Below are 26,215 nucleotides of genomic sequence, written 5' to 3'. Positions count from 1 at the left end.
AAGTAATGGATGGTTGTTTCTTTTCTTCCTATATGTAATTGTAGATAGCTGGTATCCCGTGTTATACATTACTAGATTGATAAACAAGCTAAACGAGGATATTTAGAATTATTATAATTTGAATTGAGGGTAAAATGTTTTTCTCAAAAATATCTGATTTGCGATAGCAATATTGAAAGGGACAGTCTAGTCAAGATCAAACTTTCATGATACAGATAGGGCATGTCATTTTAAATAACTTTCCAAATGTACTTTTTTTTTTTAAGTACTTTATTAGACAAAAGAAAAAAAAAGTAACATACAGGTCTGCCACCCAGTCTGTGTAGCAACACAGTGGGCAGCATATACATATCATTTCCATGAGTAAGGCACATAACAGTATGGTCATTAGCGAAACATGCAAATAAACTCGCATCTGCAATAAGAAAGTTAGGCCTAGATTTGGAGTTTGGCGTTAGCCGTGAAAACCAGCGTTAGAGGCCCCTAACGCTGGTTTCTTACGGACTCTGGTATTTCGAGTTCATTTACCGACACTCAAAAATCACCCAACGCTCAAATTTCTACCGACACCTCAGACCCAGTAGTAAACATATACCGACAAAATAAACATTCACGAATCACAAAACAAATATTACACAAAGTACACTTACACTCATACAAACACTACACTATGTTTATTTTTAATATTTAATAATTTTTCATCAAAATACAAAGGATCAAAGTTGCGAGATCTCGGGTGTTAGTAAAAAAACTACACAAATCCATTTTCTCATTGACTTACATTGACACACGTGAAAAGACCCTCATATACCTACATCTAACTAATAACATTATCACAAATATACACTCATCGATGCATACAAACAATATACACCACATGACATAAAAAAAATATTTATTTATTACAAAAATAACACGATTTAGTGACTTTTTCACACAAGCTCATGACGTCACTCACTTTACGAGGAAAACCAGTCTTAGAAAAAAAAATTACCAAATTTTAGAGCCTCCATTGACTTCTATTGGGAAGACATGCTTGTGCACGCGAAACCCACATTTCCCTAACGCACGCAAATAGCGTAGACCGAAAAACTCCAAATACCAGCGCTAGAAAATACATACTTTTATGCGTTAGACCCAGCTATGGTAAATAGATCAAGAAATGACTATTTCCCTATGGTGGATTTATGGATTTTACTTTTTGAATATTCACAACACCATTAAATTGTTTCAGACTTTTATATTACATCAACTACAAATCAACATCACTAGTAACAAACTTTTTGTTATCAAAATATTACATTTAAACGGACACCAAAATAATGTAAACTTTTCTGGATTCACAAACACTACACAATGGGAAAAAATTCTCATTTACCTTTATTATTGCATTTCAGTTATTCAACTCATATGCTTGCAGCAACAGCATATCTACATAGGCTTAACACATGATCAGTCATGGATGCACATACATTACTTTTAACATTCACACATACATGTGCATTCAAATGATGGGGGAAAAACACATTACATTCTCTCTAGGAATCACAAAACAGAACATATGGATTTTACTGTACTTTTAACATCATGATTCCATCACCAGAAACCATTAGGAATTACGTACAACAAGAACATCATTACACAAGATTAAAGATGTCACTTTATGGGAAGGAACAACAATGTCAGACCGCTATATAGAAGTCAGCATATGTGGGATACAATCACAATATATACGTACATGTACATAACACGCATCACCCATCACGCAACCACAAAGCACACATTTAGATTTTATTCAGCACACAATAACAATGTAGTCAAATACAACAACACAATGAGGATTTCAGAATTACATAGGCAGGTTAATAATATCATGACGTCATTAGAAGATTCAACCATACACATTACAGATTCACGACTGTACCGCCCCTTTCGGAACTTTAACACTCAATACTACAATACAACATATACTACAGATGACAGCCGGAAGTTATTCAGTATTAGTGCCATTTGAATGGGACGCCTACAATATTTACATCTCGGCAATCACTTATATATACAATACTACAGATGGCAGACGGGAAGTTCAGAATTATTATTGCGATTTGAAAGGGACGCATACAATATTGACAGCTCGGCAATCACTTATATATACAATACTACAGATGACAGCCAGAAGTTATTCAGTATTAGTGCCATTTGAAAGGGACGCATACAATATTGACATCTCGGCAATCACTTATATATACAATACTACAGATGACAGCCGGAAGTTATTCAGCATTAGTGCGATTTTAAAGGGACGCATACAATATTGACATCTCGGCAATCACTTATATATACAATACTACAGATGGCAGACGGGAAGTTCAGAATTATTATTTCGATTTTACAGGGACGCATACAATATTCACATCTCGGCAATCACTTATATATACAATACTACAGATGACAGCCGGAAGTTATTCAGTATTAGTGCCATTTGAATGGGACGCATACAATATTGACATCTCGGCAATCACTTATATATACAATACTACAGATGGCAGACGGAAGTTATTCAGTATTATTGAGATTTGAATGGGACGCATACAATATTGACAGCTCGGCAATCACTTATATATACAATACTACAGATGGCAGACGGGAAGTTCTGAATTATTATTGCGATTTTAAAGGGACGCATACAATATTGACTGCTCGGCAATCACTTATATACACAATACTACAGATGGCAGACGGGAAGTTCGGAATTATTATTGCGATTTTAAAGGGACGCATACAATATTGACTGCTCGGCAATCACACATATATATACAATACTACAGATGGCAGATGTTACTTTATCGTTTACAAACAATATTGCAGCAACATTGATCGATCACATTCGATGCACATTATACACAAATATGCACTTTCATTCATGTTAGCCTGGACGTGTGCTTGTTACTATAAGATCGCGTTTAAGAAATATTGATTACACATATGATCAAACATTACAAACATGCACTGTATGTGTGATATTTGACACTTTCACATTGAGATTCATTGTTGGAAAACAACATTTCAGCAAACAACCAAAAAACGCCCACTGTGAAAGCATTCGCGCCGCTCACATACAAACAGGTGAATACAATCAGCAATCATTACAAACTCACTACCATTGGACTAATTGTACTATAAATCCCCCAAACAACATGGCCAATGCATCACTTGTGATCCACATCAGATCAAGTGCATACCTTGTTACGCTGTTTTGAAAGATGGATGACGATGACATGGTAGACGCTGCTGGTGCTGCTATTGGCGAACTAGCTGTTGGTCGAATCAGGCAGCCTCGGTGGCTCAGACCGAGACGAAGGGGTCGTCTGGTTCGAGGTCCTCCTGTCTACAGGGTGAGACCCACCTTGGAAAACATGAGCGACTTTGAGGTTTATGATAAGTATCGGCTCGATCGCGAACAGCTCATTGGCCTTTACGATCTTCTTAAACCTCATTTGGAGCCACGTATAAGAATAAGGACTGCTGTTCCCGCCATGAGTAAGATGCTAAGCTGTCTATACGTCCTGGCCTCCGGGAGTTTTCAATCCGGAGAAATGTACATGCATGGCCTGGCTCAAGGTACATTCTCTGTGGTGTTTGATAACTTTCTGGACGCCATGGTACGTATCAGTAAGCACTACATAGGATTCCCACAGAATGATGGTGATTGGAGGCGCCTGAAGCGGGAATTCTTTGATATTGCTGAATTGCCCAATGTCTTGGGAGCCATAGATTGTACCCACATTGCGCTGCGTGCTCCAATTGATGACTTGCCCTTCAGAAATCGCAAACATTTTCATAGCCTCAACATGCAGTATGTTTGTGATGCACGGATGAGGATTATGCATGTGTGTGCGAATTTTGGAGGGGCTAGTCATGATGCCCGCATCCTCTCTCTGTCGTCCCTGTGGAGACCGTTTGAGGAAAGACAAATGCCCCCTGGTTATCTCGTTGGTAAGTATTTGTGCACAACATGGTTAATTAGTTTGAAAATTGCCACTGTAGTTTTAAAATGTTAGCGTAATGTTCAGCTATAGGATGCAATTTAACTATTTATTTGTTTTCCCCGCTAATGTCTACTTTTAGTTCAATGCAGATATGTAGCATGTCTTACCTTAAATGCTCAGATAGATAATGCAATGTAACCATGTAGTTTTCATTTTACACAAGGTTTGGTTTAGGAGAAATATGCATATGTAGCATGTCTTAGCTGAAATGGGTTGTTTCATCAGATAAAAAGTGAAATTCACTTTTTATCTGATGAAACAACCCCTGTAGGTTGAGAAACGCGTCATAAAATAATAAAAGTCAATTTTTTTATTCGAGGTTGTCTGTGTTGTGGTTCATATATACCTATTGAACAACACACATAAGATCACTCCTTTGCAGAACCTGAAGTCCAGATAGCAGGAGATAAATACCAAGTTGCAACTAGAACAAGTGCCTTTGGAGCCTGGCTCCTACAGTGTACTAGCCACTGTTAAGTGCTAGCCTGCTCTCTTGCACTGGTCACAGTACAGTGCCACACCATCTGGTAAGCATAATATCTACTTTATCTGTACCTGCATTCCAGACGATATCACGCTATTGTGGCGCCCTCTTTCTATTCTTCTTCAACAGTTGTTCCATACTCTCTGGGATCAAGAGGAGCAGCCTGATTCATCATCATCTTTTTCAAGAGGACATCTTTATCCCCTATTTACCATCACTATATGGACAGTAAACAGGACTAATACGGTAGACCTGATCTACTATATCCAAAGTATAATATCTAGTTTTAAATTGTATATTGTTTTCTTTTACTAACATCAGCGCTCTTTAATATCCCTTTATTGGGATATTTTCACTTGAAATGGGAAGATATTAGCGAATGCAATTTAACCATGTCATTGTCTCTTTCCGCTAATGTCTTTTAGTTCAATGCAGATATGTAGCATGTCTTACCTTAAATGCTCAGATAGATAATGTAATGTAACCATGTAGTTTTCATTTTACACAAGGTTTGGGTTAGGATAAATATGCATATGTAGCATGTCTTAGCTGAAATGGGAAGATATTAGCTAATGCAATTTAACCATGTCATTGTCTCTTTCCGCTAATGTATTTTAGTTCAATGCAGATATGTAGCATGTCTTACCTTAAATGCTCAGATAGAGAATACAATGTAACCATGTAGTTTTCATTTTACACAAGGTTTGGTTTAGGAGAAATATGCATATGTAGCATGTCTTAGCTGAAATGCGAAGATATTAGCGAATGCAATTTAACCATGTCATTGTCTCTTTCAGCTAATGTCTTTTAGTTCAATGCAGATATGTAGCATGTCTTACCTTAAATGCTCAGATAGAGAATGCAATGTAACCATGTAGTTTGCATTTTACACAATGCTTGATTTAGGAGAAATATGCATATGTAGCATGTCTTAGATGAAATGGGAAGATAGAGAATAATATTGAACTAGATTTTTTTTTTTTTAAATAAACATTTGTTAGTGGATTATCGTGTACAAAACTTTTTATTGGACTCCAAATACTATTTTGAGGATTCTGTTAGAATTATGTTCTGTTCATGATTTATAGGTGATTCTGGGTACATGAGCCGGCCTTGGCTCATTACCCCCTTGCGTAGCCCGACTGATGTGTCTGAGGAGCGCTACAATAGGGCTCATAAGAGAACCAGGGCGGTGGTTGAACGGATGTTCGGGCTCCTGAAGATGAGGTTCAGGTGCCTGGACAGGTCGGGAGGAGCCCTCCAGTACAACCCAAAGAAGGTGGCTAAGATCGTTGTAGCCTGTAGCGTCCTGCATAATATTGCACAGCGGGCTGGGATACTGTAGGGCATCCCGGCGGACCGAAACCTCCTCAGAGATGAGGAGGATGATCCTGTTCTAGAGGGGCCATTCCGGGACGAGGGGCTCAATGTCAGAGCAGACATCATCAACCGCCACTTTAGACGGTAAAGAATAGAAGTTAGACTGGAGTATTGTCAATAGATGTGAACTCTAGGGAAATGACAAGTAGAGAATTGTGCAAACATGTTATGATTGTTCATCAAATGCTAAAAATGTGTTTCATTTATTAATATAGGTGATGCTCTGGGAATTGGGTCCTGAAGCGAGTCTTTGCCACCTGGTTTTTAAAGAGGACATCAGATGGTAAGTATAAATGTATGGACTGTTGCTGGCATGAATTGTACACAAATACATCATATGGCATACATTTTCTAAACTAGTATTTAGTTTACACATTACTTAAAATGTAAATACTCAGAAAGGGATCCTCTAGCATAACTATCCTCTAGCATGACTATGGTTCAATGTCACACATTAGAGGTTCGTCCTGCTCAATATGACTCATCTTCACACTTGATAGAACATAACACAAGATGCTACACACGCTTAGTAAGCTAGTGACAGAAATGTATTCTGAAATGGGGGGTGGGAGAGGGGTACAGAACTGATTCACACACTTGTAGTAATTTTTATTAAACTTTTTCTGCCATTAGGGAGCTGACTTAATCTAAAGACTGAAAGGGAAGAATTAGAAGCCTGACAGTGAAGATTGCTCAGATTGACAGTGGAAAAAGCCAAGATTGAAATTGAAGTATACCAATGGGATCATGTCTGGCATTATCTTTCCAATCTGCTGACCTTGAAAACCATACAAAGACATGTTCACATGGTAAGTGCCAACTATTTGATAGAATAAGGCTGTGGAGGCATCCTATTGGAGACACTTAGATTATTTTCTAATTTTTTGATGGTATTTCACAGTCCTCTATTTTGGAAATGATGAATAACACACCTATTGAAGATCAACTGTTTACCCCTGAATTGACTTTCAAAGACCATGCATTATCCAGGTTGGTGTACCAATGCATGCTAGTTAAGAATCACAGGAAGAATGTTGAATATTAGTAGCTTACATACATTAGTCATATTTCGTTTATAATTAGATATTTAGGGATCACAATCCGACACTTAGATGATTTTACTTTTTTAGATGGTATTTCACAGTCCTCTATTTTATGAACTGATGAATAAGACACCTATTGAAGATCAACTGTTTAGCCCTGAATTGACTTTCAAAGACCATGCATTATCCAGGTTGGTGTACCAATGCATGCTAGTTAAGAATCACAGGAAGAATGTTGAATATTAGTAGCTTACATACATTAGTCATATTTCGTTCATAATTAGATATTTAGGGATCACAATCAGACACTTAGATGATTTTACTTTTTTAGATGGTATTTCACAGTCCTATATTTTATGAACTGATGAATAAGACACCTATTGAAGATCAACTGTTTAGCCCTGAATTGACTTTCAAAGACCATGCATTATCCAGGTTGGTGTACCAATGCATGCTAGTTAAGAATCACAGGAAGAATGTTGAATATTGGTAGCTTACATACATTAGTCATACTTATTTCATAATTAGATATTTAGGGATCACAATCAGAAAAAGGAATACATATTATAGTTGATATAGAGGTATTTGAATGGACATGAAATATTACATTTATGTTCAGCATACATATATATTATTGAAATGTGATATACATTATTATGTAGAATTAGAAAATCAGATATTTAAATTTATTTTTTATTACACAATAGAATGGGTTTTTTTTGTTTTTTTTTTGTTAAAAATTTAATTAATAAATATATTGATAAAATGTTGAACAAAGTTAGAGCATAGACACAAGATGATTGTAAATGTATTTTATGAATATTTGACAACGTGTGTATTAACTTTGTTAAAATTATTTTATTTTTATTTCAGATTGTCATCTGATGACTTCCAGGAATATTTTTTTGTTTTTGTTTCAGAAACTTTAAATTTTTTAAATGGTAATAATAAACATTTTATTATTAAATACACTCTTTTGAACAGATTATAATAAATATCCATATAATCTGTCAGTAAAAAACAATTTGACTCCCATGACTGGTAGTTGGCTATTTGACAAGCACATGCATAAGATCAAATAATGCATTAATTTTAGAAAATCCACTGATTCTGAAAATATTACATTAAACTATCTTTTTTAACATTAATTGGGGAGTGAGATCCATCGATGCTTTTGTTTGGAAATTCTTAGATGTTAAAATAATTTAGGATATGTAGTCAAAATTTGACAGAAATTATTTGTTTTCACTTTTAAGAAGGGGAAGTGGTTCAATTACATTAAAGTGACAGTGTTGTTGAATGTAAAATTAATTTTATAAGATCTTGTATCTTCCTTAGGTATCTCAAAACATTATTTTCTAAATTCTTTTAATTTTTACATTGATAAATGTTAGGTCATTTAACTTGATATTTTTCACAAGCTAGTTATTGGATGCCAGGTTAATCGATGTAATTTTCTAGTGGAGTCATTTAACTATAGTTATTAATATTATGTAGTTTTTAAAATCTTACCTCTTGGGTTAGACATCACATATCTATATATAATTTTCATTCCCCTTTAGTTTATTTTGACAATGTTAAATCAACATTCCAAATGTTTTGGTCCTTAAAGGGACATTCACAAAGTATATTGTGTATTGATTTTTAAATAATTCATAAAAGAATTTAAACATATTTAGAAAGTACTATAGAATTACATTCAGTCTTTAAATATACTTTGAAAAAAATACATCAATGCACATATCTTAGTCAATTACATAAGGCATCTATGTGCAACCAACAATCAGCATCAAAATAGCCTATGTAGATATGTATTTAATCCAAGAATATATATAATTACAATCTAATGATTGAATACCAAAACATATTAAGTTGTTCAAATATTATAATCTTATCCAAAATGCATACATAACATATAGCTTAATGTCCCTCTAAGATGAAGACTCCGAAATACCTCCTTTACAATATATATTTCAGTCAGTGTGTAAAACAATCCAGAAGTTAATCTAAATTTGCTTTACTCATATGTTATACTAATTTAGCAAAAGGAAGGTGCCTAGGTTTCGGATATTTCAAGCATTATTGTGAAATGTTTATTTAAAGGAACATGAACTCAAAATATACTTAAAGGGAGACATTAAAAAAATTAATGATTTATACATTCTGAATGAGTATTCTATTTTAAGCAACTTTAAAAATTGTCTCATATTATGAATGCTCCTTGTGATGTTGCTATCATTACTTTAAAAATAAGGCATTAAATAGATAATTTATTTGCTTCAGTACTCTGGACAGAACTTGTTTTTTTTGGTTGGATTAATTTATCCAACAATCATCAAGGACAACCCAGGTTTTTGGAAACAATTGTCGGTAATCTAAAATATCATTATTGATTTGCAAAGAAAGATAACAAGATAATTCTTAACATTTGAGAATCTGATTAAATTATAAAGTTGTTTAACATTTCATGCTCAATCTGAATCACGAACGCTAAATTTGTTTGGACAGTGTCCCTTTAAGAGATTTAAAGAGTGTATTTACTTCTCTTCTTATCTTGACATACTTTGCTTGAAAAGCATATCGAGATAGGCTCAGTAGATGAAGATTGGTGGATGCACAGAGATGCCTTATGTGATTGGCTCAACCATGTGCATTTAAATTTCTTCTGTTGAGGATATCTAAATACTAAGATAAATTGAGTTACATTTTAAATTCTAAACAATTTTCTATCTCTACAGATCATTTGATACAATTGTTTGGTTGTAATGTCTATTTAAAAATAAAGACGCCATTGCACAATAACATATATGAGCACTTCAGACAAATACAAGCTCGAGGTTTATTTACTAATAACAAACAAACCTGTAGTTTAACATTTATAAACAGATTATCCAAGTTACTGACATTATAACCTGAATTTGAACATTCAGAAATATTGCTTGGGAAACGCATCTTGAAACCCCAGATTAGCATCTTTAAACATTAGAGTCTAATGTCACGCAATAGCACACAATCAATGTGCATTATGAAATACATTTAATAGAGCAATATCAATACTTCACAATAAGTAAAGAAATGGATTTTATGAACAATAAAGACATACAATATTAAATGTGTATTTGTATTAAAGAAACAGACCGTTATTAAACCGAGAAATGTCTACACCATTTAATAATGTGACAGTATCACGGATATTAAATCTGCATCACACATATTCGCATGACAGGCCCATGAGTTACAAATAAGTCTACATGAAAAATGAAGTTACAGCATCACCAGGAGGTATGTGTAAGGAAGTTACTAAGATATGAAACATTAAGGAACGGCCAATCAGAGTTCATCACACAAACACAACTTGAGTCAGGATGGTCTCACAGACATTCTAACAATATTTCAAACTTTTATCCAATCAGATGTACAGATAACTTGTCCCATGGTGCATCTCATGTTTACTTCACCATATAAAAGTCCATTACACGTTGCCATCTTTGTCAGTTCTCTAATGCCTGCAGGCAGTATATAATATTTATTAATAATTATATTCTACAACCCAGCAGGCATGTCAGCTCCCAGGTTCACCAAGGAGGAGAGCGCTGCACTGGTCCACGCCGTAAAGGACTTTTATCCCCAGCTGTTTGGGAACAAGAGGAGGTCGACAGATGCGCCTGTTAAGAAGGCCCTCTGGGAGTCTATCACCAATGCGGTTAGATTGGTGTGTGACATCCAGAGGAGCCAGGATCAGATCATGAGGAGATTCGGAGATATGAGGTTGCGCTTGACAAAAAAAGTCAACCTCATAAGGGACTGGGTACAAGCCCGTAAAAGAGGGGGCAAAAGAGAGGCCCCGCGGAAACTCTACCTACTCCCTTATGAGGTGACTTTATGCGAGCTCCTCAATCTCCGGGTCCCCAAAAGATTTAGATCCTCGCCATCCTCGGCCTCCTCTTCTTCCCTCCCAGCTGCGGGATCTGAAAGTCCTGACGCGGGGGCCAGGGCAGCTGCTTCTCCGTCCGGTGGCCTGGGAGGAGATGATGGAGAATCTGAACCAGGTAACTATCCAACTTCATATAATATCTTAATATTTGATTTTTTTTTTTTAAAATGTGTATATAGTCAGATACTAAACCTATACAGATCTCACAACATACACTACATATGATGTTTAGATATCTGATTTTATATTAGTGACACATGAAATAGGAATGATGTTTCTTGCGCTCTACAGAATATGCGTCACAGAGCGAAAATGGAATTTCGCATACACGTTAACATGGGTTAGCTGTAAGTGGCATTGCTTTATACATGTTGGTCAAATGACGGATGCGTTATTCCGCTTGGAATCATTGCGCAATGATCGCGAAAATGGAATTTCGCATACACGTTAACATGGGTTAGCTGTAAGTGGCATTGCTTTATACATGTTGGTCAAATGACGGATGCGTAATTCCGCTTGGAATCATTGCGCAATGATCGCGAAAATGGAATTGCGCATACACGTTAACATGGGTTAGCTGTAAGTGGCATTGCTTTATACATGTTGGTCAAATGACGGATGCGTAATTCCGCTTCGAATCATTGCGCAATGATCGCGAAATTGGAATTGCGCATACACGTTAACATGGGTTTGCTGTAAGTGGCATTGCTTTATACATGTTGGTCAAATGACGGATGCGTAATTCCGCTTGGAATCATTGTGCAATGATCGCGAAATTGGAATTGCGCATACACGTTAACATGGGTTTGCTGTAAGTGGCATTGCTTTATACATGTTGGTCAAATGACGGATGCGTAATTCCGCTTGGAATCATTGTGCAATGATCACGAAATTGGAATTGCGCATACACATTAACATCGGTTTGCTGTAAGTGGCATTGCTTTACACATGTTGGTCAAAATGAAATGTGAATTATTATATATGTGAAGAATACAGTATTCTTATTTTCAATATTATACATAATAAAAAAAGAAAAATCCAAATAAATTATAACATATGCCCATCAATTGATGAGAATGAAATAACACAAAAAATAATTTAAGCTACAGTAAACAACACAACTGATTGAAAATAAGAGTACAGGATATATTTATCATGAATTTAATTGAGGAAACAATTAACTCATGGGACTACCAAAAGATTAATAGTTTTTAATTGATTTGCTAATAATGTAAAGATTTTAAACATGGCATGATTTGTATTAATGATATCCAATCCTCATTTAATATATTACAGATCTGGATGTTGGTGCTGGATCCTCAAGGCAGGGCTTGTCACAGTATGGTATGTCTCATTTTAATTGACATTTGTCTTAGAAACATGGACAGAACATTACATACTAAATCCACATTGTTCAATATTTATATGTATCTTCAAAATGGATTTTAAAACTTTTTTCAAATAAGAATAAATAAAACCAAAAAATAGGATTACATTGTAAGACTACTCTGATTTTTTTTTTTTAATTTAAGATATCCCATCTATTCTGGATGTCTTAATTTTAATGTAAGATTCTTTGAATGTCCAATTTATATTCTTCCCTTGTGTATTGCTTAATCTTATTTGTATACATTTTTAAATAATACACACAATTTTGCATATGTTTAGATTTTAAAAATATAGATTCAATTTTTTAAATTGATCACGTCATTTAAGGGACATGCCAACTAAATTTTACATAGAATTATTTTTAAACGTGATTTTATTGTTTTGTTTAAACATTTTATGAGCTACATTGGTTCAGTCTATTGTTTTAGTTCATAAACAAATTAATGGATTTTGGTTTAGGTTAAACAATGCATTACTGGTATTATCCGGATGTTTTTCTATGCATAAATTGGCATATTTCCAAAAGTTAAAATCATGTGTTCAGATAACAGTAGAACATAGTTTAAAAAAGTATACAATTACACATTTAGAGCTTCATGTCCCTTTAATCGATGAAAATTAAATAATTCTTAGGATATCCTTAAATAACATATTAGATTGGAATTGCATGCTCAATCCCATTCATTACATCAACATATGGAGTCGAGAATTCATTAACACCAACATTGTCAAATCAATATAATTTTATATTAAAGGGATACTGATCTAAAATTATTAATGTTGTCATTCAGATAGAGCATGCAATATTAATCAACATTTAAATATAATACTATAATCATATGTGAAATATTCTATTGCTAAATGTATTTTAAAATCAAGAATGTACGTTTATCTGCAGCTCAATTTTGGTTGACCAACCTGGGTTTTGATTGATGATTGGTGGATACCTTCAACAAACAATATTTATTGAATCCAATATTGCTTATCTGCCTTTAAGATTAAAATGTAGCAACATTCAAATTATAATAGGAGTCAATGTTAAATCATTTGGAACAGTTTGAACAGTGAAATCAATGATTGAAATAAATCATGTCAGTGTCCCTTTAATAAACAATAGATTCATTCATCTTTACATTCTTTGGATTAGACAATATTGATATAAAATTCACATATTCACTGTTGGAGTTACTTTATAGATATCAGCATACTCTAACAGCACCATGATTACATATTTGTACTAATCAATTTGGTTTTGTATTGTGATAAATATGTGTTGTGTCCTAAACAAGATTACTGTACATTGCACAAATGGCTTGATGTGCCACATGTCTTTGTTTATATTTGTCAACAGCTGTTATTCAAAATGTGGTTTGTGTGTATTCTTTTAAGAACATTGATCAATGGGTATATTTAGATATGCAATAGCATCGTATGAGATGAGTTTGATGTCTAATATAGTCAGAAATTAAACATATGTTCAATACATCATTTTTAACAGAATCCCCTTGATTCAATCAAGCATTTTTTTGTTTAATGACTGCTCTATTCTTCACATTTTCAAGTTGATTATTCTTAAAATTTGCTACAGATGTGATTTAGTGCTATCCCAAATGTGTTCACTAATATATATCTATATCATTCATAGAGAGAGTTGGTGTGGGGAGCCCACAGGAATCCAGCAGTGACACAGAGCCGCCTTTGCGGTCTCCTGGTAAGTCCATTGACTCATTTATATGTCATTGAAGGTGTATTGGTAATCAATATTATGAGCATGATTCTGATGAAGCATAACATTTGAAACAAACATATAATTTACTCCTCTGATTATCTATTAATTTTCTTTGAATATTGAAAGATTAATAATTAAAACTTTCTTAGTCTACACCTTTGTTATTCAGAAGATGTATAGCATATGTTTGTTTCCATTTTCATTTTTGACAACAGTCATCAAGTGATACACACATGAGAAATCTTAAATGTTCTATGTACTATGCTTTTATGATTTTAAAATTAATACAAACAATACATTGAAAATCTGAATCATTGAGAATAACAAATCAAATGTCATTTGTATGCTCCATCAAAATGATGTAAATCATAACTTTGGGTGTGTATATCTTTAATGCAACATTGATGTGTGTCTTTGATCAACAGTAACATATGTTATAATATCTGATCTTAACGTGTACACAACATGTTATGTTTTACAGAGATTGATTTAACATGTGTGACGGAGGAGGAAGAGGCTGCCTTGAAGTCTGATGGTATGTGAAATATATCTATCATGTTTCCAACATGTTGCTTTATTGGAAATCATTTTATTGAAGACATTCAAAGTCTACAGCTTTTGCACTTTAAAAAGGAATATTATTTGTCTGTTCAAATACACTACTGCCCCCTTTCTATATCAGGCAGCATGAAAATATGTTTTTTTTATTATAAATTTATAATTCATGCCATCATTATGTCACATGCATATTCCAGGCCAAAACACAATAATAATGTTATAATTGTACAGACAGTCATTGATATTCATCTGAGTGCCTATATGCATACCATATCCTCATTTCATAATTGTTTAGAAATTCAAACACACTTCGAAGTATATTGAAAACATAATCAATTTGAAATGCGTTGATTTGATTTCATGATGTATGAGATGTTAATATATTTGGATTATTTTTTTCAGATGGATCCTCCACCTCTGGTCATCTGGTTTCCGCCCCTGCCCAGTCCCCTGACCAGTCACAGACCCCTGCCCATGCCCAGACCCCTGCCCATGCCCAAACCACTGCCCAGGCCCAGACCCCTGCCCAGGCCCAGACCACTGCCTAGGCCCAGACCCCTGCCCAGGCACAGACTCCTGCCCAGGCACAGACCCCTGCCCAGGCCCAAACCCCTGCCGGCCCTTTCCATTTGTCATTTCCTGTCCCTCCCAAAAAACGCCCCTTCCCTGTCCCTCCCAAAACACGCCCCTTCACCCCCCTTCGGCGCTCTCCCCGTATTGTGGGCCGTACAGCTGCCCAGACCCCAACTCACCACTCCCCAGCTGTACGGCCTACCCCGGAGCAGCAGCTCATCCCTCCCCAACCCAATCCCATCCCTCCCCAACACAATCCCATCCCTCCCCCCTGTCTCAACCTTCATTGTCCTGGGTGTCGGATTGTCCTTCCCAGGCACAGCTGTAAGTATCATTCAAAATCCACATTATAAGATACTTAAAGGTACACTGAAGGAAAATTGTTTCTATTGTGATTCAAATAGAGCATGCAATGTTAATCAAATTTATAATTTACTACTCTTATGAATTATTCTTCATTCTCTTGCTATCTTTATTGGAACAAAGAAATGCCTAGAATTAATTTTAAATAGAAAATAATTGTGGACATCATTTCTTTATTGTTGGATGAATGTATCCATCAACCAGCAGGGACAACCAAAGTTGATAAACAAATATGGCCTGCCCTATAAACCTACATTCTTGCATTCAAAATCTAGCTAGAGAATTCTAACATTTAAAGAATATGTGTAATTTTTTCATATTTGTAATGTCATGCTCTATCTGAATCAGTCAATTAAATATTTAGGTTCAGTGTCCCTTTAATTTGATATCACTACATATACCAATCACCACTACTTGGATCCAACAATTTATGTACAAATGTTGATACATTATCTCTTGTCTAACCCAGTGGGAATGTAATTTCTTCAGGTTGCTATGTTTACACAGCTTGTCCTCAACGCCAAAATGTTTAAGGATAGGTGTGCCTACCACAGTATAATTAAAATATTTAAATTGCTAATGTAAGTACAATGTAAATCCTTTAACAAGATTTGATACACTCAAGCTGTATAAGTGGATCATCGAAAACCAATTAAAGGGGACAACATATTTGAGTAAACTGTCCCTTTAATGATTTCGGTCTGTCTGAATAACATATTTAATGTGTAAAGAATCAATTTAAACAAATTGATGTAAAGAATGATTTGTCTTTATGATGACAATGTATCTTTGCTTATTTTTTTGTCTATTGTGTAATTATCCTTATTTTTTGATTTATTCTTTATTTTAGGCTGTGACTCAGCATGGCTAATGCTAGAAGGTATAGCACGAGTAGAGCAGGCCGTGTTGAGGAACGCAGCTGTCCTGAGAGGGATGAACGCCACCATGCAGGCCCAGCTCCGGGTTCAGGATTTGACTCTGCGGCAGATCATGCTATTAAATTCAAGGCCTGAATCCGGAGCTGGACATGCACAGGACGATGAAGAGGATGACCAGTAAGTGGAGGATCTGGAGATGCTCCAAGGGCGCAGATAAGAATCCTCCGTCCACATGTTGATGTTTTTGTTATTGTTGCCATTTGGCCTTTTTCTAAGTTTATTGTTGTGCCTGTTGCACTCTTTTACCTTGTCATATGTCTCCAATGGGGCTATGCTGGCCCTTGGAAACTCTCTTCATGGACTGTGATGCACTGTGTTACCTTGTCATATGTCTCCAATGGGGCTATGCTGGCCCTTGGCAACTCTCTTCATGGACTGTGATGCACTGTGTTACCTTGTCATATGTCTCCAATGGGGCTATGCTGGCCCTTGGCAAGTCTCTTCATGGACTGTGATGCACTGTGTTACCTTGTCATATGTCTCCAATGGGGCTATGCTGGCCCTTGGCAACTCTCTTCATGGACTGTGATGCACTGTGTTACCTTGTCATATGTCTCCAATGGGGCTATGCTGGCCCTTGGCAAGTCTCTTCATGGACTGTGATGCACTGTGTTACCTTGTCATATGTCTCCAATGGGGCGATGCTGGCCCTTGGCAAGTCTCTTCATGGACTGTGATGCACTGTGTTACCTTGTCATATGTCTCCAATGGGGCTATGCTGGCCCTTGGCAACTCTCTTCATGGACTATGATGCACTGTGTTACCTTGTCATATGTCTCCAATGGGGCTATGCTGGCCCTTGGCAACTCTCTTCATGGACTGTGATGCACTGTGTTACCTTGTCATATGTCTCCAATGGGGCTATGCTGGCCCTTGGCAAGTCTCTTCATGGACTGTGATGCACTGTGTTACCTTGTCATATGTCTCCAATGGGGCTATGCTGGCCCTTGGCAACTCTCTTCATGGACTGTGATGCACTGTGTTACCTTGTCATATGTCTCCAATGGGGCTATGCTGTCCCTTGGCAACTCTCTTCATGGACTGTGATGCACTGTGTTACCTTGTCATATGTCTCCAATGGGGCGATGCTGGCCCTTGGCAACTCTCTTCATGGACTGTGATGCACTGTGTTACCTTGTCATATGTCTCCAATGGGGCTATGCTGGCCCTTGGCAAGTCTCTTCATGGACTGTGATGCACTGTGTTACCTTGTCATATGTCTCCAATGGGGCTATGCTGGCCCTTGGCAACTCTCTTCATGGACTGTGATGCACTGTGTTACCTTGTCATATGTCTCCAATGGGGCTATGCTGGCCCTTGGCAACTCTCTTCATGGACTGTGATGCACTGTGTTACCTTGTCATATGTCTCCAATGGGGCGATGCTGGCCCTTGGCAAGTCTCTTCATGGACTGTGATGCACTGTGTTACCTTGTCATATGTCTCCAATGGGGCTATGCTGGCCCTTGGCAACTCTCTTCATGGACTGTGATGCACTGTGTTACCTTGTCATATGTCTCCAATGGGGCTATGCTGGCCCTTGGCAACTCTCTTCATGGACTGTGATGCACTGTGTTACCTTGTCATATGTCTCCAATGGGGCTATGCTGGCCCTTGGCAACTCTCTTCATGGACTGTGATGCACTGTGTTACCTTGTCATATGTCTCCAATGGGGCGATGCTGGCCCTTGGCAAGTCTCTTCATGGACTGTGATGCACTGTGTTACCTTGTCATATGTCTCCAATGGGGCTATGCTGGCCCTTGGCAACTCTCTTCATGGACTGTGATGCACTGTGTTACCTTGTCATATGTCTCCAATGGGGCTATGGTAGCCCTTGGCAACTCTCTTCATGGACTGTGATGCACTCTGTTACCTTGTCATATGGCTCAAATATTCCTTATTTTTACAAGATTATTTCTAAACGTTGTTGATGTTTTCTTACATACTAATAAAAGACATGTAATTGCACGATTCTTTGTCCTCATTCTTCATGTTATTTTTTTAAAGCTCTAGTTTATCTTGTTGATCCTTAAAGGGACCTACCAAAAATATTTTTTTATAAAAAATCATATATGTAAGACAATTGTAAATGACTTTAAGATTAACATCTCCAATGTAATCTTATTATTTGTCTTTATATATTTTTCTCTTAGCTTTATCATTGCATGATTATGATTAGCATAGTAATTGTTTTATATATGTATATATAGATTGTTATTTGTGTATATATGTATATTTCAATTTTCACATCCATGTGTGTATTTAGAAACTCTGCATGAATTGATGCACCTTTAACAAATGATCTGAGGATTGATACAATGATATAATCCCTGTAAAGTGTTCATTTTATTGAAATAGTATTGTCTATGTGTATCCTCTTTTTAAAAACAAAATAATGTCCCTTTAAGGGATAGTGAGCACAATTGTTAATGAATGTATTTCCATTTCTAAAGCGTTTTTGTCCTTTTTACATGAACAAGGACATATAATCTTATTAATAAACAATCTTATTGTAATGTTGACAGCACATGTATTTCATTTTCTATTCTATCTTATTGTAAAAGTGTAACCAAATAAATCTCTGTGTGTAATGCAAATATTTTAGATGATGAATATTTTTTTAAAAATATGTTAACAAAATAATTCTACTCCCATATATGGCTATAGGTAGGCTGACCATATTTAAACTTGAATAAATGACACGTTTAATCAATCCATGTATCATTATTGTTATTCCAAAACAATCAAAACATATCTTAAAACATCAATGGCATATGTATTTCTCATGTGTATCTTTTAAATGTTAAAGATATACACCATAGCTATAGTTCAAGGGACAGTCAAGTCCGAAAAGATGATTCATGATTTGGTGACATTCCTAGATAGCAATCTAGACACATACTAGTTCCTAAAATATAAATACATTTTTTAGTGATATGCCAAGCTGTCAACTGAGTCCTTGTATTGGCTGCGGTTTTTCAGCTATCTCGGATGCGCCATGTTGCTTAAAACGTCACCTGCCAGGCTGTCCAATGATTCCTTGTATTGATTGACGTTCTTACGTGATCAAGAATGTGCCTTTTATTGGATTGCGTTTTGACGCGATCAAGGATGCGCCTTTTTTTTGGTTTGCGTTCTTACGTGATCAAGAATGTGCCTTTTATTGGATGGCGTTCTTACGTGATCAAGGAAGCGCCATGTTAATTAAGAAGTCACATGCAAAGGTAAAAAAACGTCTGATTGTATTACGTAGTACCGCAATATTTGTTTGTGCACGTTAAACACGTTTGTGAATGAAGCCAATTTTAAAAACCTTGCGAATATGGATTTTTTGCATCATGTTACATTGTTGACCTGTAGCTGATAAAGACCACCACATTCTCTTTTGCTGGATGTCTGGTTGAATAAACGAACGAAAGCAAAATGTTTTCATGCATATGATATTTCGAGGCAAGTGCAAATCTCTATAGTCCATGTTGTTTAATATGTTTGTCAACAATATGTTCCTTTTTCTGAAAAATGACTGCTGTGTTTAATGTTAAAGATATCTAATTCATAAATATGCGCTATTGTGTTAGAATAAAGTAATCAATATGCATTTATCTTTATCATATGCTAAATATATGATGCCGACTTCTTCTAAATGTAATTTCGTTGTATATTTTATTAAAGGTTCATTAGACACTCACATTATAAATCAAATCTTTTAATTTGTTCTCGAGTTAGATAGTCCATTGTTTAACAAATACACGTTTCATTTTGCTTCTGTTCAAATAAAATGTAAGTAATTTTCAGACTCCTCGCCAAGCCTCTAAGTTTCATGTGAGTACCATCTCCAGCTTTCTCCTGTTTTGTGCATGATGGTGTATTGTCTTGTTTTACGGTTGTAATGGGGGTTCATCTATATTTTCAATAGAGCTAACCCGATTTTCTTTGAAAGTGTTTAAAGCTTTGTAATATTGATATCAGTATATGTTAATCTTGCTGTTTCTAGTAGTGTCTATTACATACAGTTCTGTTAAAAATATAGTATACTGTCCCTTTAATGCAAATGTTGATTTTTGTATCATGTATGAGTTCCACATTGGTTAATCTCCAAATATATTATGGTTAGCATATTTTCACCCCCCACTCCTAAAAGGACTTTAAACCATATTCATTGTTAATACAAATGTCTTTATAAAAATAAATTAACACAATAATGTCTCTTTAAGAAAATAGACTTTATTTAACACGTCAATATAAATCTGATTTCAAAATTTATTGTTTGAACAAGTACATGTAGATATACCAACAATCTTCAAATATATCTTAGCATATGTAATTTTGTTAAAGGGACAGTTTAGAAAACAAATAATGTTTTGCATTATTCTAAAAGTCAATTTTGTAATATCAATGATATCAAATGTTTCTCACCAATTAATCATTTGTCTGTGTTTATTTTAATTTGCTAGCTAAACCTATGAGGTTCGTGTGCTCATTTCTTCGAGCTTGAAGAGTGCATGTAATCATTATACAATTTGACCACTAGAGGGCATTTGGATAGCATTTTTATATGTAAAACCTTGTGCTCATACAGCATATTATTTACCATGTATTGATCATTGATATCTAAAATGTTGTTATGTCAGAACAACAAATAAGTGGTCATTTTTCATAGTCATAGATACAAGGGTAAGCACATAAGTCACACGTATTTCTCCATGTTTTGTTGTTTCCAACTTGATAATGCGTAATACAGTGTTTTCTTTGTAATCAATAATTTTCTGACTGTCCCTTTAAGCTGTGTTATTGGCATTCAAACAGTAATATGCCATCATGGATAATTGTAATGGTAATTTTGTTTGCGATTCGGGAAACAGTTTGGACATCACATCACAGAAACCAATCAATATCATGACCAAGGATAGGTATGTGATGATGTGGTTTTCACACACTTATAACCCACACTCTGCAAACAATCTGCCTCCATGGACCCGGTCCCATAGAAGTAGATTATATACAGAGTGTGGTCCACAAGTGTATGAAAACCACATCATCACATACCTATCCATTACACATTAAATAAAAAAAAACATTAAACATGAAAACAAATACTTACTTCCTCTTCCTTCCCCTCTTCCCACGGGGCTGAGGCTCTGGGAGGGGCAACTGCCGACTCTGACGAGTTCTCCTTGGAGATGTTGTGGGAAGAGTGGAAGGAAGAGTACTGGGACGACCAAGGTGAGGAGGAGAAGATGGCTGAGGAGGAGAAGATGGCTGAGGAGGAGAAGATGGCTGAAGAGGGGAAGATGGCTCGGCAGGAGGAGATGTCCCGGCAGGAGAAGATGGCCTGGCAGGAGAAGATGGGCCGGCAGGAGAAGATGGCCCAGCAGCAGGAGGCCCAGCAGCAGGAGGCCCAGCAGCAGGAGGCCCAGCAGCAGGAGGCGGACCAGGAGGCAGACCAGCATGCGCCTCCCGGAAAAAATTAAACATCTCTTGGTGTAGATTAATGATTCTGTTTTGCCCTTGTTCTATTCTATTAAGTATGTTTATTATTTGGTTTTGGCCTTCAATTATTTGGTTTTGTCCATCAAGAATTCGAGTTCGGCCTTCGATATTTTGTATCCGGGAGTTACGCATCTGGTCTATGTAGTCCAGTAGAACCCGCACCTCCGCTATTTCCTCTTGTTGTGCTTGGCGGGGTACCCGTGCACGGCGGGGTGCCCGTGCACGGCGGTGTGCGGGTCCTTGAGGGGCCTCTGGTTCCGCGGCCTCCTCCTCTGCTTCCGGGGCCTCTTCATCTGCTTCCGTTCCCTCTTCGTCATGGGGGGCCTCTTCCCTCCGAAGTGGAAATTCCTCCCCACCACTCTCATCCCGGGGAGATGGAGGAGGCTGTATTTGTTGTGCTGCCTCCTCCCCAGACTCTGTATATTTAAAAAAATAAAAATTGTATATATTAGCATATTTGCAAATGAAGCTTTAAATGACTTAGCTTACGATACAATTACAAATGCAGAATCATTAATCCACTTTGAAATCTAACAATCAATACGATTTCCGCATTTTCTAAACCGTGTTTGTGATATCTCTGGTCAATCTGAATGTTTTAGCGTTTGTTTTCAGTCTGTTTAAACACCTAACCTCTAGCCTAGATACTGATGTAACCGCAAAGTAATTGTGAATGCGTGCAAACAGCGTAATAGCATTAATCTGATCCTTAAAGGGACATGAAACCCAATGTTTTATCTTTCATGATTTAGAAGCATACATTTATAATCAACTTTCTAATGTACTTTTCTTATCTAATTAGCTTTATTCTCTGGATATTTTTTGCTGAAAAGCATATCTAAATATGCTTAGATGCTGATTGTTAGCTGAATATAGCTGCCTCCTGTGATTGGTTCACCGTGTGCATGGCTATTTCTTCATTAAAATATATCTCAAGAATTATTCAAATTAGGTAATATAAGTACATTTGAATGTTTTGTCAAATTGTATTCTCTACCTCAATCATGAAAGTAAAGGTTTGCGTATAGTGTCCCTTGAAATACATTCGTATGTGAATTTATTCTTAAATAAGCTTACCGTCAGATGAGAATGGCAGGTTCCCGGTATCAATTCCTCCGATACCGACTACATCCACCTCGGAGATGCTGGGCCACAACATTTCCTCCCATCGGCAGTACTCGATTTCCAGGGCAGGGCCGCCACCGGTTCCTGCGGAATGTCAGGCCTCCAGGCTTAACTTTTTCTTGAGATCCATCTTACAGTCCCGGTAGCGATGTTTTATAGAGTCCATATCTCTGTTCCGGCCACCCACTGCATTGACTGCATTCCTTATCTCATTCCAGAGCCTCCTCTTCTCAGTCGGGGTAGTCTTCTGGTGCTTCAGCCTCCTATACCTGGCCATATAGGCCTCTACGAGGGCCTCCTTCTCCTCCATCGAAAACCTTGCCTCCCTAGTTGCCTTGGCCTTCCCCTGTGATGATGCCCTCTGTTTCCCGGACTGTGAAGCCCTACTCTGTCCGCCACTGGGCCCAGCCACTTGTTCATCTTGAACCAAGTGGCTGGGTCCACCCACCGCTTCCACCCCCGCTTCCTGCCCCCCTTCCTGCCCTGTTCCTCTCCCCCTCCCTCTCCTCCCCCCTCTACCTCTCCCCTGCCTGCCCTCCATCTGTTCCCTAAACTAAACCCCAAATAATCAAACAAAAAGTGAGTGTGATGAAATGAAAGGGGGTCAAAATAAAGAACTAAAAAGACAAAAAAAGTGCTGAAAGTGTGAGAGGGATCTAAAAAAACAAAGAGGGTAAGGAGTATTTAAATAAACCAAAAGAAGAAGAAGACTAAAAGGAGGATATGTAAACTAAATGTAACTAGGGGATGGGTATGGGATGGGTATGGGGTATGGGATAAGAGTAAATGGGATGAAAGGGAATGGGACTACAGGGAATGGGGTATGGAGTGTAGTATGAAGGGGTATGGGGTATGGAGTGTATGTAGTGTTATTGATAAGTGTATGTATGTATTGAATGTGTTTGCGTGTAAATGTGTTAAGTGTACAGAAAAATCACTCGCTCGCTAACTCACACTACTACTAATTCTCACTAACACACTACTACTAATTCTCACTAACAAACACTCCCACTAACTCTCACTAACTCCCACTACCACTAACTCACGCTCCCACTAACTGACTCACACTAGCACTAACTCTCACTAACAACTCTCACTAACAACTCCCACTACCACTAACTCACTCACGCTCCCACTAACTGACTCTCTCCCACTCCCACTAACTCCCACTAACTCACTCACTATAACACTAACAACTGACTCTCTCACGCTAACACTAACTCACTCACAATAATGCATTAACTCTCTAATCTTAAACCTCCAATCTCCAAAGACCCACCAGCAACACAGTCAAAGAAGCCATGCTTGTGTGGTGCTTATATACCCTGTGTAAATGTTTAATGATGTACCAATTTCCGTTGTAAATTGTGTTCAGGTGTGCTTTATTAGCAATTAATATTAGTGCAATGTGTATTAGTTGTGTGAATTTGCGCATGCTCATTTGGAGTTAGTATTTTTGGAATGTGTAGAATGCGATGATGTCATAGTGCTCGTTTCCTATAACATTGACCAATAGTATTATGTTTAAATGTGAATTTGCGATGGTGTGGTATTAGTGAAGTGTTGTATATGTATGTTTGTCCTAATATATAGTGATATTGAATGCGATTATTTTGCTAGTGTATGTATATATTTTTTATCCCTTGTTGTTATTTTGCGAATTTCCGCATCTTAAAGTATATGCGTGTTCCCCGTATTAAATTTTATTTAAAATCCCCCCGCTTGTGAATGTGTAATGCTTGTGTGCTTTGTTGATTGATTGTTGTTGTGACATTTGCGGCGTGTTATTGTTGTGCATGATGTGGTATGCGTCATATGACCGAGCTGTGCGTATTTCTCGCGCGATCGAGTGTTAGGTGAAAAAAGCTATTTATTTTGCTTTTCCATTGATCTCTATGGGAGACTGTCTAACGCGGGCAGGATTCCGCGTGTGACATACACGTGTTAGGAGCATCGTTAGATTGTCTTTTTTGAACTCGAAATACCGGAGTCAAACAATGCCGTGCGTTAGACATAAACCACGCGTAGCGTTAGCAGGCCATCTACCGCCAAACTCCATATCTAGCCGTTAGTCTTTAAATAAGAAAACATAAAATGATAAGTTAACATATATAATGAAAAATTGTGTGTATGATAAGAGTTCTTATGTTGGTATACTGTAGCAGATGGTGTTATTAGAAGCCAGCCAGTAGCCGATAACCTCTGCAGGGCAGGGGGGTGCATAGCATGTGGTATAATGGGGCAGAGGGTGAGAAGGGGAAGGGTGGGGAGTGTAATCTCCCAGAACATCTCGGATATCAAGAGGTCCTGTGGGCCTTAGGTCTTGGCAGTATTCCATCTCATTAACATCAATTTGTGGTTCTCTATCCTGCCTGTTTTGTAGAAGTGATATCTTTCCAGCTTTAGCATCTTCTCTACTTGTTCCTTCCATTCAGTCAATGTAGGGAATTTTTGTGTTTTCCACCTTTGTGGAATTAGTATTTTAGCGCTGTTGATCATAATGTACAGTAATGCTGTCTTGACGTCATCTTTAAGATTTGGGAGCTTGTGAAATAGCAATATGTCTGGGAGAATAGGGAGCTGAGAGTCCAGTGTTTTGTTCATGTGTTATATAACATCTTCCCAAAAGGTGCCTAACCTAGGGCAGTGCCACCGGATATGCAACAGTCCTGCTACCTCATTACAGTCTCGCCAGCACTTATCATTAGCATGTTTATATAGTTTCTTGAGCTTTACTGGAGTTAGATACCAGCGAGAGAGGAACTTATAGTTCATCTCCTGAACCCTCGCAAAGACCGATGCTTTTTTGTGGTGAATAAATATTTTTTGCCATTCTTTAGTAGTGACTTTGCCTACAAACTCAGATTGCCATTTAAGGCAGTAAGAAGGGAGGGTTTCAGGGCCTGAGTCCAGAAGTATCTAGTATATTATTGAAATCGTGTGTCTGGGAGGGATAGGGGCCACGCATAGCGTCTCCAGTTTTGTAAGTGGTCTTGTGATGTGTGAATAAAAAATAGAATGCCAAGGTACAGCGCTACACTACCCCCAATGAGGGTTGTGTTGCTAAAGATGGTGTCCACGACTGTAGAAATATATATGATATAAAAAGATATATAAGATATAAAAATACCAGACCAGTCTTGAGAAAGGTCCCTGAGG

Source organism: Bombina bombina, chromosome 7, assembly GCF_027579735.1.
Source record: "Bombina bombina isolate aBomBom1 chromosome 7, aBomBom1.pri, whole genome shotgun sequence".
NCBI classification, from domain to species: domain Eukaryota; kingdom Metazoa; phylum Chordata; class Amphibia; order Anura; family Bombinatoridae; genus Bombina; species Bombina bombina.
Note: the sequence above shows the minus strand (reverse complement) of the source record.